This window comes from Rattus norvegicus, chromosome 5 (genome assembly GCF_036323735.1).
Source record: "Rattus norvegicus strain BN/NHsdMcwi chromosome 5, GRCr8, whole genome shotgun sequence".
NCBI classification, from domain to species: domain Eukaryota; kingdom Metazoa; phylum Chordata; class Mammalia; order Rodentia; family Muridae; genus Rattus; species Rattus norvegicus.
Window position 1 is genome coordinate 84,616,570 of NC_086023.1, and position 15,959 is coordinate 84,632,528.

The 15,959-nt window shown below is 39.8% G+C and overlaps 1 protein-coding gene across 5 annotated transcripts in view; it reads right to left on the minus strand.

Annotated features, from left to right (window-relative positions):
* The window catches only part of Astn2 (astrotactin 2), a 986,452-nt gene that overhangs the window by 843,582 nt on the left and 126,911 nt on the right, over positions 1-15,959 (minus strand). The gene's annotated exons all lie outside the window — the stretch shown is intronic.

Genomic DNA, 15,959 nt, shown 5'->3' on the forward strand with positions numbered 1-15,959 from the left:
AGTCAGCAGCAGAGGCAAGGGGGAGTCATTTTATCAGACTGGTTGTGATAAGGTTGACTATGCTCTGGAGGATGGTCCTCCACCTGTGTGCATGCAGGTCTACAAACTGGACTTAGTATGCATTTTGTTTCCTTTTTAAGAATGTGAAGGTGGGAGAAGGGTGTATTTTAGGGATGGTGGGGGAGGCACTTGGCAAAAGATACACTGCATAAATGAATTATATGTTATAATAACAACTATCTAGAAGACATAAATAGAAACATGGCTTCAGCACTTAGAAGAGATTGATAATTTTTTAGCCTCCATTTGTCTAATGCTTCCTATAGGTTAGGTACCTACCACGTCACTCAAGTAGCCTTATAGAGGTCCATTGATATAAGGCTCGGTCAGGCTACGTCTCCTTCCAGGTATGAGCTCTATGATTTCATTTAACATGATCTTTTAGTAGACTATGATAATAGGAAAAGAAACAGACTGACTAACCTTTGACCCTTTCTCTGGGTTAGCTTGTTTGCATTCTCTCTGATATTAGTCAATGTATCAGTGGGAAAATATGGGCTCGAGACGCAGAATCCAGCCAGGAGGAGCGGGCACAGGCCTGTAATTAAGGTACTCAGGGTTGTGGGGGACATGAAAGGGGGTGAAACAGGCATATCTCTGTGGATCCAGGACAACCTGGTCTACAGGGGAAGTCTCAGGCTAGCTTCATAGTAAGACCATGTCTTAAATAATAGGGTGAAGAAAGGAGATAGGTAATAGATAGACAGGTCTATAGATAGATAGATAGATAGATAGATAGATAGATAGATAGATAGATAGATAGGCAGACAAACAGACAGATAGATAGAAGATAGAGAGACACACAATGAAACACAGAAAAACACAGAAAATGTATGCTGAATCTCAGTCTTGGGGTGGATCTGTAAGTGGTCTTGGGCTTCCTCACTTTGTTCATTCATAAAACAGGTGTATTTTCCCATATCTTTTCTCTGAATGGTCACTAACAGGAAGTTGCTACAACTTAAGAAAGTAGCTAAGATATGATGAAGACCATTGGCATATGCTAAACAGTCTTAAACCTGCTACAGTGACTACATGGAGAGCTGTCAGCCTCTGAATCTGCAATCAGTGCTTTATGCTGAGAAAAGGTCACAGTGTGATAAATCTGTCATCTGCCTCACAATCGACCCACTTCAGTTATATACCGGGCACCCATTCTGCCTGTTTTCTATAAACATTTTAGTTTCTCACCATTTCTTTCTCCCAACTTTTGAGGTCACTGCAGCCACTAAAGATGGAGGCGCAGCACCCTTAGTTCCCACCCATATCAGCAAAATAATATACTTATACAAAATAACAAAAAAGGGGTGGCATGGACAATATGAATGGATTTCTTTCTTTTCCTTAGGGCTTCCAAACCAAAATAAAAGTTCTAGAATGGTAGATTTCTGGTGAGGTCTTTGTGTCTCCAGGTAGCCTCTTCTCTGTGCACATTCATTGTTGTTGTCTCTTCTTATAAAGACATTGTAAGACCCTAATGCGTATGACTTTCTCTGCCGTAAATTACCTCCTTAAAGCTCCTGTCTCCAAATGTAGCCACACCAAGGTTAAGCTAAGGGCTTCAATGTGTGAACATTCCTCTGCAGTCAGTCTACAACACCTGCTGTTCAGAACCTCAGAAAGCTGAGTCAAGGCTGCACACAGAGGAACCTTGCATTGCCTCTGTACAGGATTTCAGACAAATGTTCTCCAGCGACTTTACCTACCTACACTGACGGGGAATTAGGGGCTTTAGCTTCTGACAATGACCAACTGTGGGATCCTAAGCATGCGCCTCTTTAAGGCTGTCTCCTCTGCTACATAGAGTACTATAAGGAACATGGATTTGGTATACCATCAGAAGATTATTTAAAAATTGTTTCACAATGTTTTAAGATTGTACGCAATGTTTTCTCATCATGTTCAACAACTACTCTTTCATCTAACCCATCTCAAATAAATCCCACCTCTATATCCTACTCTCTCTCTCTCTCTCTCTCTCTCTCCCTCTCTCCCACTCTCTCTCTCTTTCTCTCTTTTTCCTTCTTTCCTTCTCTTATTCTATATTTCCCAGTAACTCTAATTTTGCTGCCCAGATACTCTTGGGTTTAAGACCATCCACTGAAGAGCCCTGGACAGAGAAATCTGTCTTTTATTCTCCCAGAAAACATAAAATGTCAGTAGCTTCTCATATAGGGGTGGGAGCCCATGAGCCCTTCCCCCACCCAAACTAAAGCATTGATTGGCTCAGTCTTGTTCAGGTCTTGTACACACACCATACCTGCAGTGAATCCATCAGTACTCTTGTCTTCCCACTGTCCACTTAACAAGATATTAAATAGATGTTAAGTGAAAAGACTCTGAGTTTTAAAAATATTTACCATTTACTGAGTGATCCCAATTTATTAGACAGAAAAATTCTTACTTAATATGGTTGTACTATTATTGGGTCCATTTTGCACCAGAGAAAACCATAACCTAGTTAGAAGATCACACAATTTTCAATAGGTTCACAAATCTGAATCTTCTAAGTTCTCCTCTCAGCTTCCAAGACTATTTCAATGGCCCAAACATATGCATCAGGCAAAATTCATTTAACTAAAACACTTAAATGGGAGTGCCACACATCCCCCCTAGATTGATCCCCATGGACACATGCAACATGTACACAAAATATAAGGTATAGCTATGGTCTTAGTTGCTGTTCTACTATTGTAAAGAAACATTACAACCAAGACAGTCTGTTATTTTTGTGATATGTTTTAGTTTGCATAAACGCTCAGTTTTGCTCTCATATTTTATTTTTCACATTGAAAACAGACTCTTATTTCATATAATATATCCCAACCCCAGTGTTCCCTTTCTGTACTCCTCCTAGCTTCCCACATCCACATCTACTCTTCCTCAGATCCACTTCTTCTCTATTTTCTCACAACAAAAGAGCCAACCTCAAAGAGATGACAAACAAACAGGAAAAACAAGATATAATAAGGCAGGTTGAAAGTCCCTATATTGAAGTGGGACCAGGCAACCCAATAGGAGGGAAAGAGTCTCAAGAACTGGCAAAAGAGTAGGAGATACAATCACTCCAACTGTTATCAAGGTGGTTTATTACAAAAAGCATTTAATACAGGTTTGCTTAACAACTTTCAGAGGGTTAGTTCATGATCATCATGATGAAAAGCATGACAACCAGAAGGTACGCACAGCACTGGAGTAGTAGCCGAGAGCACACATCTGAAAGTGGCAGGCAGTAAGAAAGTCTAATCCCAGAATGGGTTTTTGAAACCTCAAAGCCCCCCACACCCAGTGACACATCTCTAACAAAGCCATATCCCTTAATCTTCCTAATTTCTCCACCAAGTAGGAACAAAATACTCAAGAGTATAAATCTATGAATCTAATGTAGCCATTTTAATTCAAACCACTACAGCCACCTATGTAATTCCATCATTATTATGGAACATGAAGTTAGGGCAGTCCTCACACACTTCTTTCAAGCATCAATAAACAGAAATTGATGAGGCACCCATGGAGAAAGCCTAGGGACCTGTGTGTGTGTGTGTGTTTGTGTGTGTATGAGTGCGTGCACGCGCGCGCGCACGCTCATACTCATAGCATAACATGCTTGTGGTTTCCAGAAGATAACATTCAGACTGGAGTTAGTCAGCAGACTTGATAGCGAATGACTTTACTACTGTCTATTTTCCCTGTGAATTTTAAAGGAAATGGAGAGCTAGGAGCTGGAGAGACAAGAACAGAGCAATCGTGACAGACTCACTTAAGAAGAGCGAGGACTTTGCTACCAATGATACAAGGAATCCAGCTTTCTTGTTAGTGTTTTCCTAGGCAATGTGACTTGGGCAAGGCTAGCAAGCTTGATGCCCCTCAGTGAAGCAGTCTGTAAGGTGGAGTGGCCACTCGTTCATGACAAGGTTTTGTTAGAATTAAATGAAAATCTTGTGAACGAGCAAGCTGAGCCTTTATCTTTCCCTTTCCCATGTTATGGGACTAGAGAATACTGGTTCTTAACCTTTACACATTCCCTAGAACTTTAAATGCATATTCAGTCAAGCAGACCTGGAATAGAGTCCAAGAAATGTCTTTTGACTCTTTGTGTTGTTGGTCCTTCTTTTTGTTGTTGGTGGTGAGTGTATACTCATCTTACTCCTCTTTTAAGGTCCTTACATTCGATATGATTGCTATAGAGTAAGATGTATTGTTAGGTGTTGGAGTTTTCTTGGGTGATAGAAATTGAATTTAGAGCCTCACACATGCTAAGCAAGTACTTTACCAGTAAGCTTTAGCCCTGTCATTTTTTTTATTTTTTCCTTTTCTTTTTGTTTATGAGACAGAATTTAGTTAAATTATTCATCAGACTCGAAAAATCCCTCAATTTGTGGGCCTCTTACCCTAGAGTTCCCAGTGGCTGGGATTACAGGCAAATGCTACCAGATATTTTTTTTCCTGAGATAGAGAATTTCTCTATTTATAGTCCAGACTGAACTACAAAGCTCATCTTGCCTTAGTACTACAATTTCCTATGTTCCATTGTTCCTTTTTTTCCCTATCTTTATTAACTTGGGTATTTCTTATTTACATTTCGAGTGTTATTCCCTTTCCCGGTTTCCGGGCCAGCATCCCCCAACCCCTTCCCCTCCCCTTCTATATGGGTGTTCCCCTCTCCATTCTCCCCCATTGCCGCCCTCCCCTCAACAATCCCGTTCACTGGCGGTTCAGTCTTGGCAGGACCCAGGGCTTCCCCTTCCACTGGTGCTCTTACTAGGCTATTCATTGCTACCTATGAGGTTGGAGCCCAGGGTCAGTCCATGTATACTGTTTGGGTAGTGGTTAGTCCCTGGAAGCTCTGGTTGGTTGGCATTGTTGTTCATATGGGGCCTCAAGCCCCTTCAAGCTCTTTCAGTCCTTTCTAACATTCCTTCAAGGGGGGTCCCGTTCTCACTGTTCCTGGCATAAATGTACAAGTTTGATATCTATTATGTCAATGAAACAGGACCTCTGGTACTTAGCAGAAAGTGTTATAGTTTGGCATAGTCATCATGAGAAAGAGTAAGAGGTCTCGAAAAAAAACTTGAAAATGAACTAATACATGAGACAACCCCACCTTATTTGTTTCTAATGTAGGAGGATTATTTTTCGCCATTCCCAGTGATACACAATAAGTAGTAAAACTTAGCGATATTAGAGTATTTTAAAAATCCTAATGTTCAGTGACCAAAACCAGACAAACATGGACCACACAAGTCAATTCAGTATCAAGATACACAGCTTAAAATACATACTATATTGCTAATTTTGGATGAAGCATTTACTATATCTGGGCTTCAATTTTTCTTCCAAGTGATATTGAGAACTGATGTAAGAATTAAGCAAAGTACTGGGTGTACTGTACATATTCCTTCAACAGACTCATCTTCTAACAGCCTTTGAAAAGAAGTTGTAATACATCCAAGTGTGTCAAAACTCTAGGTAGGAACCCATCCCCCATCTCCAATTTCTCTGCCTTAACTCCAATCTCCCATTTGTTTAATCAAGCAATTTACAGGGGGTAAAATAATTAGTGGTTTTGAGTGGTTTTTGATACAACCAGACACTGCAATCAGGATAAATCATCTCTGACATATGCCCAGATCCTTCAAATGACAGATGACAAACAAAAGGAGGGCAAGGTTCTTCCTCACAGGCAGAATCATTGAGTTAATGGAAGAATTATTGCCCCAGCAATCCACTCCAGTCCTATTGAAAGGAACCGTCCAATTTATCAAAGCTAAATGAACATTAATTGCAGCAGTCTGGTAAGTTTTCCAGCCGCTATGACCTTCATTGAATTTTAATCCAAAACAGACAAGATTTCTTCCACACAAGAGGAAACAACACAATTAGCACAAAATGACAGTGAGAATATGAAGCAGACTCACACGAGCAGCATGCACGCGCGTGCATGCACACACACACACACGCACACACACACCTGAACACTCATTCAATATGACTTAAAATTCTGCATCATGAAGGCAGGTGGATAGAAGGTAAACATGACTAACATCTGCCTTGGCTCTTCCCCCTCCTTCATTCAGGAGGGAAATTGGGGAGGCAGAAGGCAAAATGAGGAAGGTGGCAAGCAGTAATAGAGACAGAATTTCAGTTAACTGTTGTAATTAATGTTATGTCTCATTGGGGAGAGATTAGGAAAAAACAGAGAGGGAAGAAAGAAAAAACAAGTATTATTTTGCCATTAAAGACGCCCTTGAGCTGGGGAACATCCGCAGAAGAAGTCTGAATTGGGTAATTGTTTGACTATCACTGAATCTGCAGACAGGATGATTACACCAGTGAAGTGAAATATAGTAGTGTGGGAATCTCCACCAGGTAAAGCTCCCTCCACACAAAGGAGTAGACTTGCTGCTGATAATAACTTACAGTAGAGAACAGCATAGAGGGAGACGAATCGCAGGAATAGTAGGAACTATGCACACCACATGTGCACACACACTGCAAAGCAACTATATTAGAAACTCAGTTGGAGTTTTCTGGGATTTTTCTTGGAGTTTTCTGCATTTATTAACCAGAAGTTCTGCTGTAAAGAAAAGCTGTTCTTTCTGCCCTAGTTATTTACATAGTCCACTCCTTCTAACAGCATTCGCAAGTCAATATTCTTAACTCCAGCCCAACTTAACTCAGAAGATATTTAAAGAAATGAAAATTTAGAGACTAAAGAAAAAGGATTAACTGAGCTCTATGCTAAGATACTTCATTCTTCCCTCAGCCCTGAGAAAGAGTATGGTCTCTATAGTCTCATTTACAACAGAGGAGACAGTGAGCATTAGAGACATGTAGAACCACATCTAAGGGCAAAGAATGAGAGAAGGCGCACATGGAATACACAGCTGTCTGTTTTCAAGGCTACACCACTTCCCATTAGACCAAGTTGCCTTTTGAGCACAGGAAAGAAGGGAGAAAGGAAATGTAGCCAACATACCAGGAACCTGAGGTCAGCACTCACGTTTAATGTAGAATGACTCAAATCATGTGGGTAAAGGAATAAACAGTGTGAACATCTATACACAAGTACACACACACACACACACACACACACACACACACACACAGAGAGAGAGAGAGAGAGAGAGAGAGAGAGAGAGAGAGAGAGATGGCAGAGGGAGGTGTTATAGGAATACTGCATAATAGCCCTGGGTTCTTGAAGGGGAATAAATTATAGAAGGAAATATTAGAGTAGAATGGGTTTGTCACTCTAGTTTGTATATTTGGGGGGGTTATCAAGCATACGGTTCCCCTTCCTCTGTCCCCAGCCCAACATTACTATTTGGAATGGACCTCCTGTCACCCTTTCTTCCAGCCACTGCACTGCCTCCAAACTGACTTTCCCTACGTTTTCTTCTCTAACCCCTACTCTATGAGACTCACCATATACTATCCTTATTGAGAAGAATGCTCCTAGTCTCATCCTGACATCTGAGCCTCCATTCACCCCAGTGTCCTGCCCTGCCCTAGCCATCCTTACTACTCTTGTTCTTACTCTCGGTGCCTCTCTCCTGCGTGTGTTTCTCTGTTAAACCCTCTGAATGTTCCTGTCACGTTCCGTCATTTCCCTGCTCATTGTTCTTGGCTCCAATTTCTCTCAGTTTGCTTTCTCTGTCACTTTCTGCCTCTGGTAGTTTTACTCAGCTATTATAGACTAGTTTCTCAGGAATACCGACAGTTGTCTACTTTTTCTGTCTGGAATTTTCTCTGCCATTTTCTACCTCTATCATACCAAAATGTCTTCATGTATTTCTTGGCCAAAAGCCTCATAGCAACTATCTGCAGGACCCTTTCTCAAGCTGAATCCCTGTCTCCAGGATGTTTTTGTCACCTTTTCCCCAAAAGGCTTCATCTCACTGAGCAATCATGGATACTGCCTCCTTATTTTCTTTATCTTTCCTTTTTTTGTGAAGGATTAATTTGTTGCTTTTGCTTAATTATTTTTTGAGAAATTCATACGTGAACACTGCATCTACATCACTTCTACCCTTGCCTTTCGCCCAACTCCTCTCATGCACCCTCCAATACCACTTGTTTATTATTGTCACACACACACACACACACACACACATACACACATACACACACACACACACACACACACACACACACACACACACACAAACCTATGAGCCCATTCATGTTTGCTAATATGTGCATATATACAGGGCTTGACAGTAGGGATTGGACAAATTATGTGGGAGATTGTTTCAGGAGAAGACTGACATTTTTCCTCTCTCAGCATGCACTGACCTCCTGTAGTTCTTCATTTAGAGGAAGAACACCCACTTTCTGACCAGTTAAGTAAAGATGGCTACAGTCTGCTTCGGTTTGTCATGATTTGTGTGCATACCTCCTGTAGAGAGCTGCTTCCTGCACCATTGACTCTGCAGTTGGCCATAGGATAGGTTTTGGCCCACAGAATGTGAGAGAAGCAACAGCTGAGCATCGGATACATTTCTGTATTTTCCTAGATCCCTACCAGCTGCCTTGCTGATTCTCTCTGCCATGTAAACCAAATGTCTCTGACTGGGGCTCTGCTTCAGCCAATGTTCCAGTGACAGGGAATGTAGAACTGAGTCACAAACCCTACAGCTGCCCACACTTCACATGTGTGAGAAATAAAATGGCCAGTCCTTGAGACTGGAGGGAGGATTTCTGTAGAACAAATAACTGAATGGTCTGCAAGCGTAGGGTAATGTGAAGTGTAAGGTGCTTCCAGCTTTAATGTTCCAATAAATGCTTATAGTTCTATTGCTTTGGCAATGTTATCGATCCTTCCATATAGATTATCTCCACTGGATACTATGATTTTAATTTTATTTCAGTTGTGTAAATGACCGAATAAATAACTTGGAATGTCGAGATGACTATATATCTCTCTATGGCTGAGATCTAGCCAAGTCTATAGTATAAGCCAGGATTTTAAACAGAAAAATCTCTTATCTGTGTATTTCTTGATGCTGACAATCGGGATTGTTCTCTGGAGTCCACATACAGGTGCACAAAAGTATGTGCGCACCCACACAAGCTAAGTGTATACAGACACGGGCACACACACAGAAGCACATGCAAACACACACACACACACACACACACACACACACACACACACACCAAATACTTCTTAAAAGTTGCTTTATTTATTTATTTGTTTTTTCTTCTGGCAGATAAGATTTTCACTGGTATTTTGCATAGATACACCTATCTATCATTACATGACTGATAAAATCGGTGACCGGAGGAATTAGTGATATGTTTTGAAAGAGTGAATGCACTTGTTGGGGCAATACTTTAAAGCCATATTTCACAGAAAGATTTAGTAAGTATTATTAAAACATAGCACAGATCCTTCAAATTAAGCTACTAATTAACACTGGTAATAATAGTTTCTTAGATTTATGAGGTATGTTATAATCCTCAAAGCATTTCTCATATATTATGAGACCAGAAAATTATAGATCATCTGAATTTGAAAGAAATATAGTCATTCTATCTATTATCCATTTCAGAATCCTAATGGTTGGGCTTCCAACCTTGAGTGATACACCCATGCAAATAAGGTTTCTACTGCAGGCTAGCTGAGCTACTCCACGGCTTGAAAATTTCAGTATATTGAGAGATAGTCTATGTTGCCAGAGATAGTAATTCTGGTGTCTTCTAGTGTTCCCTCATGGGGGTCTAACAGAACACATCTTTAGCATTTCCTATAGGGAGTTACACACTTTTCTCTTTCTAAGAGAAAAGTGCCTTCAAAAGTCTTTTGTTCCACATCAAACCATACATATCTTTTCATCCCTTTTAGAAAAACATTTGTCACAAAAAAGACTAAAGTATTTTTTTCAGAAAACTCCATGATAAAAGATATTGATCTCAATCCATTTCTTTAATAACTTCTGTGGAAATCTTTAAGACAAGACATGGTATATCAAAATGAAATGATATCATTGTTTAAGGAAAGTATGGAGTGGAGTCACAATGCCCAACCCTGTGAAAGAAAACTTGAAACTATTTTTTGCTATAAGAATTACTGTTAATTGCAAAACTAAAATCTCAACATAGTAACAGTAGCAGCAGCAAAATGTAAAAATAGACAAACAAAACCTACCTTAATGCAAAGGACAACAAGAAATTCTGATCACATGTGCTGGGTAATTTTGCATCTAATCTTAAGGCCACCTGGAGCAGGCAAAGAAATTTTGATCACATTTGCTAGGTGATTTTGCATCTAACCTTAAGGACACCTGGAGTAAATGAACTCCTCCATTCCAAATAAGCAACGTTCTCAAAAGAATTCTGAGCAACTAGAGAATGCTAAGAGCAGGAGAAGTAGGTCTTTTCCAGGGTAGAGAATACCAATTGGTTACCAAATGGCCAGCCCTGAGAACATATGTGCAGATCAAGCAGGTTATATTTAGAAGTATATTTATAGATGCATATATTCATGAAACAACAATTAACAAAGAAAGACCATGGATTTCGAATAGAACAAGGAGAATTTTATGGGAGGGTTTAGAGGAGTAGAGGAAAGAAAAATAACATGCTTATATTATAAACTAAAAGACAAGAAGTAATTAAAAAAACCCAACGTTCTTTTTTTTTACATTTTATTTTTTTTTATTAACTTGAGTAAAACCCAACATTCTTGCTATTCACTTACATGCCCAGATGTTGAACAGATCTGAGAGAATGACTGATACTGTGAGTTGATGCTGAGGAACAAAGCAAAAGATACTTACAGGATTCAAGCCAATAGCCTGCTCTGACTCCACAACTGAAGGCAACTTGCTCAACTTCTGGCTTTCTATTCCCCTCCTGATAAACTGTTGGCATGAATAGCACCTCTCTCCCAAACTGACAAGATTCCAAGTTCTATCAAGTGAATACCCCATCAATAACAGGCACGATAGACCCGCACTACTGCTAACATTTTAATAACAGCTTTTCCTTTTTGAGCACTATCAGGCACTATGCCACGTAGAATCGTGCCCAAAAATACAGAATCTCAATTTGGACAGACTGGAGTTAGAATCTCAGCTTCAGTCTTTATTGGTGATGTGCATGAACAGGATTCAAAATCTTACAAACTACCAGGTTCCTCATCTGCAAATGGGGGCAAACAACAGCATCTTCTTTTAAGGTTTGCTATATCAAACACAATGATACAAGCATTGCCTTTAGACTGCCTGGTAGCAGAAAGTTCCCCAAGCCTGTGATCATTACTGGCCATTGTACAGGGCACTTGTTAGTGGAACCTCAAATGGTGCAGAGGCAAAACTCTTAAGCCGTGGGGAATACCACACAATTTTATGAGTGACACAGGTGATTTGACCAAAGATATAAAGGTTATGCGGAGATGGCATTCAAATTTGGAATTGCCTTCTAAGCCATAAACTCCAATAATCTGCCCATGAATTCCAGACATGAGCTAGTAATTGTAAAACGTCATTTGTGGTACATTAGAATTTAAGCCAACAACAAAGAAAACACATGGTATTCAGTATATTACTCAGGTGAGAAACAGAAATGAGGTGTTATAAAGAATTAATTTTTACCTTTTTAACCTTTGCATGTTCAAAATCTCACAAATTACTATTTTATTAACATTAAAGGATTTTTTTGTCTTTTTCCAGCTTTTGTTTTGTTTTTGTTTGTTTTATTGTTTGTTTTGTTTGTTTGTTTTTAAAATAGTCCCACTTTGAGATCTGGCAAGAATTGTGAATGATGATACCACGTGGTAAAAAGAATTCGCAAAACAGCCCAGCTTATAGTAAATATTCAAAAGAAATGTCAGGTGTTGAGACAATTTGCTCTACATCACACAGCAGTAGAGCAGCACAAATAAGACAAGAGCAGTGTCTTCATACTCCTTCAAACACTCAGTGCTGTAATGGTAATATTAATAGCCACTGTCTCTGTGGGTTCGCTGTGCATCACGCATACTAATGTTCATCACTATTTATATATTCCCTTCACTCTTCAAGATTGATATAATCAGTATGGTTTTATCAGACTTAGAAAACTAAGTCTGAATAATGTTAAAGGACCCAGTCAAGGTAAGAAGAAAAAGAAAGGATGGGTGAGGAAGGGAGGTTAAGTTAAGAGCCAGCTCGGCTGAATTCCATATATTTGTTTTCTTCTGGGCATTTAGGCTTCCTGCATGGCTGACGCTGATAGGAGCTCAGACTAGGTTTGGAGAAGGAAATGACAATCCAATGTCTGGTCCAGGTTCACCAATAGGTTCTTAGTTATATCATTTTTTTAGGATACTGATAGTCAAATGGTTGACCACTTAAGAATTAGGGAGCTGCTAAATTCAGCCTAAGTAACATTTCCTTCCACCTACACAGCCATGGATTATAGAAGGCTAGAGATGTTGAGAATGAAATTTTGTCCTTAATGCTGAGGAAAGGAGACAGAGTTATAGATTCATGCCACCTCACGTCCTTCTTTGAGATTTCACTGCATGATTTTGGTCCTCTTACAAAACATCTCAGACATTTACCAAAGATAAAAAGGACAGCTGAACTGAAGAGGTTTGCAACCTCATAGGAAGAACAACAATATCATCCAACCTGACTCCCCAGAGTTTCAAGAGACTAATCCGTCAACCAAAGAGTACAGATGGGAGGACCCATGGCTCCAGCCACATATGAAGCAGAGGACGGCCTTGTTGGGTGTCCATAGAAGCCATGGGTCCTGTGAAGACTTTTTTACCCAGTGTAGGGAAATGCCAGGGTCCTGAGGTGGGAGTGAGTGGGTTGGAGGAGGAACAACCTCCTAAAAGCAGGGGTAAGGGGGATGGGAGAGGGGGGAAGTGGGAAAGGGGATAACATTTGAAATGTAAATACATAAACTATCCAATAAAAAAGTACAGCTCATGTAACCATGCCACATGAGCCTGGAATTCAGGGAAGTATGTTCCCAGAACTGTCTCCATGCCAAAGAGCCATGAACGAGTAAAATTTACAAGTCTCAGACTTTTCATCTTTGCAATAAGAAGAGTCTCCAGTCATCTTGGGAGCCATTCTCAATGTTCATAAAAGCAAATGCTTCTCTTTGTGTTCTTGCTGAGTTTTTTTGTAGCTGTGAGAACAAGGACAGAGACTGTGGCATTTAAAGCCCTGACTATTCAGGGGACTACAGGCAATGATGGGCCTACTGTGGAACTCAATTTTCCCATTAACAAAGAAGGAGAGTATAATAAATTAGAATACTTCTACCTTTTCAATGGAACAGCCTTCAAGTAAGAAATGTCAATGTCCTTATGTGGCTCTGATCCAAGCCTTTAAGATTCAAGGGCTTAATGTAGAGGCTCATACTAGTACAACTTACACCCCATGTACAACAAAACAAGGACCAAGGAATTAAATACCTGATACAAAATCACCAGACAAGATATTTGGGAAAGAAAATATCATACACAGGCTCTAGGCCCCCAGAGTCCTTCCTCATAATATTTCTAGAGACTGGTATTGTCTTTGAGGAGCCACCTTTGAGGGTCTAGTGTATCCAAGATATACGTGCTCTTACAGTAGATAAGGAGACCGTAAAGAATCTATTTAGATCCTAACTAGTTGACTACAAGTAATAGGTGTGTGTGTGTGTGTGTGTGTGTGTGTGTGTGTGTGTGTGTGTGTGTGTGATGGACAGAAAATGTCAGCATCTCCATTCTCTCTTCTGCAGGCAAATCCTGCAAGGAATTTCAGTGATATCTGGTTCACATTGAGTTATTATTTTCAAACTGAATTTGCTGTGCAAAGAGAAAAGGAAAGGGATGTGATCCTGGGCAGACTGGTTTACTGGAATAGACACTAGGCCTGGAGTCAGAAAAGGTACATTTAGTACCTTTATAATTTATTATTCATTTATAATTAAGATAATCTGATTTAGGTTATTGGGTTACAGAAAAAAAATGAGTGCAAGTAAACGTTATGGCATAAAATAGAATGCACTTAATGAATATTAATTGAAGCTGAAGCTCATGCCCAAACATTAAAGACAGAAGAGCAGTCACACCCTCCACCCCTCTCAACACTAGGTGGTCCTTGGAAGCCCATGGGAATGGAGCTAGCATACTGAAGTTGTGTTTACAAATTTGCATCCCAAAATTAGCATGCAGGCACCCACTGGGGTTGGCATGTGGCTGCATCATTTGCTAAATATATATATGTATATCAAAAAGTCTACCACACACATTCCATGAATAACACAAAGGCCTTGATTTGTTCTTCCACGTGCTAAGCACTTGTTAGGTCCAAAATTAACATTGCTATCTGGCTAGGCTATGTGTATGTGTTTCTAAAAGGAGAAAAATTCCACGATCTTACTCAGCCCTAATCAGAACATCTATTGCAATGTTGGTTGAGGTAAAAATAAAAGTTCTGTTCCACTGTAGAATCTCACTAAATAGTTACTCTTGTTAGAAGGAAGAACTAACCAAAGGAATAAGAGATCACTCACATTTCTGAGCTCTGCTTTTCTCTGTATATGTTAGGAATATCATCACCTATCTTCATTTACTTGCTAGTGCATTCTAAAAGTAAAACCGAAGAAATAACTTAAGATTGACTTTGAAGTGTATAATATTGGGGGATAAGGAGTACTGTGAGTGTAGATGCCACCCCAAGTCTATCTGATGTGTTTTCTGTATAGTAGATGTGTGTTTTCCTAGCTTTCTCTTTACAACGCACTAACAAATTGGGCTAAAGGAAGGTATAGTACAGTTTGTAGAATTCTTGCTTTACAAACACAAGATTCAAAGTTTCTTTCCCAAGAATCCATATTAAAAAGTCAGGTATGGTAACATGCACCTTTAGTCCCAGAACTTGGAACCCATTAGAGAAGAATTCAAGATGTTGCTGGGCAGTCAGTCTAGAAAATCACTGAACTCTGGGTTCACCAAGACCCAGTGTCTGAAAAAAATGAAGAGAGATAGCTGATAACGAAGGACAGCAATTGCTACTTCTGGCCTCACACATGCATGCAGATGGATGTGGGAACTAACACACACTCTCTCTCTCTCTCTCTCTCTCTCTCTCTCTCTCTCCAGTAATTCTAACCTTTTAAAATAAACAATTAAAAAAGACTGCTAATTGATTCTAATAGCCTCCTCAGAGGGGACAAGAGATTCAAAGTGGTTTGCCATTCAGCATACCTAGAAGATGCCTTTGCTTCTCTGTGCTCTTAATTTTATCTCTAACGTGCAGGTGATGCGCTACACTTTATGCATTATTGGTTTGCTACAGTGAGGTAATTGTCATAAATTGTACAGCATGATTCTGGACAAATGAGAGATATTTAATATGGTCTCCAATTGAGAGATAGGAGGGAGAGTCTCTGGGACTCAGTGCTGGCTTAAATACTCAAGAATAGTTCTACTACTTGCCCAATATGGCACATGGGGTAAATTTTGTCTCTTTCCTAGTTTGATTGGTTGTTTGGTTGTTTTTCCCTCCCTTCAAAGTATTCAACAACCAGAATGTTGTAAGGATAGAGACATCATTCTAATTGGTTGTGCTGATTACATCCGGCTCATTTCTTTGTTCTACCTTGCAGTAGTCATGAGGCATAAAGCATTTGGGAAAGTGCTTTCAATTCCAGTTTTACTCCAATTTTGTTTGTAGAGAGAACTGTTGTATTTAGGAGTACTGGACCCCATTCTTCAGCCAAGCAAGATAAGCATGTGACAGATGTTAAACAGCTATTCCAAGACATATCAGCCCAAAGATCAGAGTTGAATACCCTTTATTTTCTTTTCTGATGTGCAGTTAGCTTGTTATAGCTGGAAGTGATTGAAACTGTCCAGGTAACACTGCAGAATCCACCTGAACTTCTGAGTATTACTCTGTCGTCTT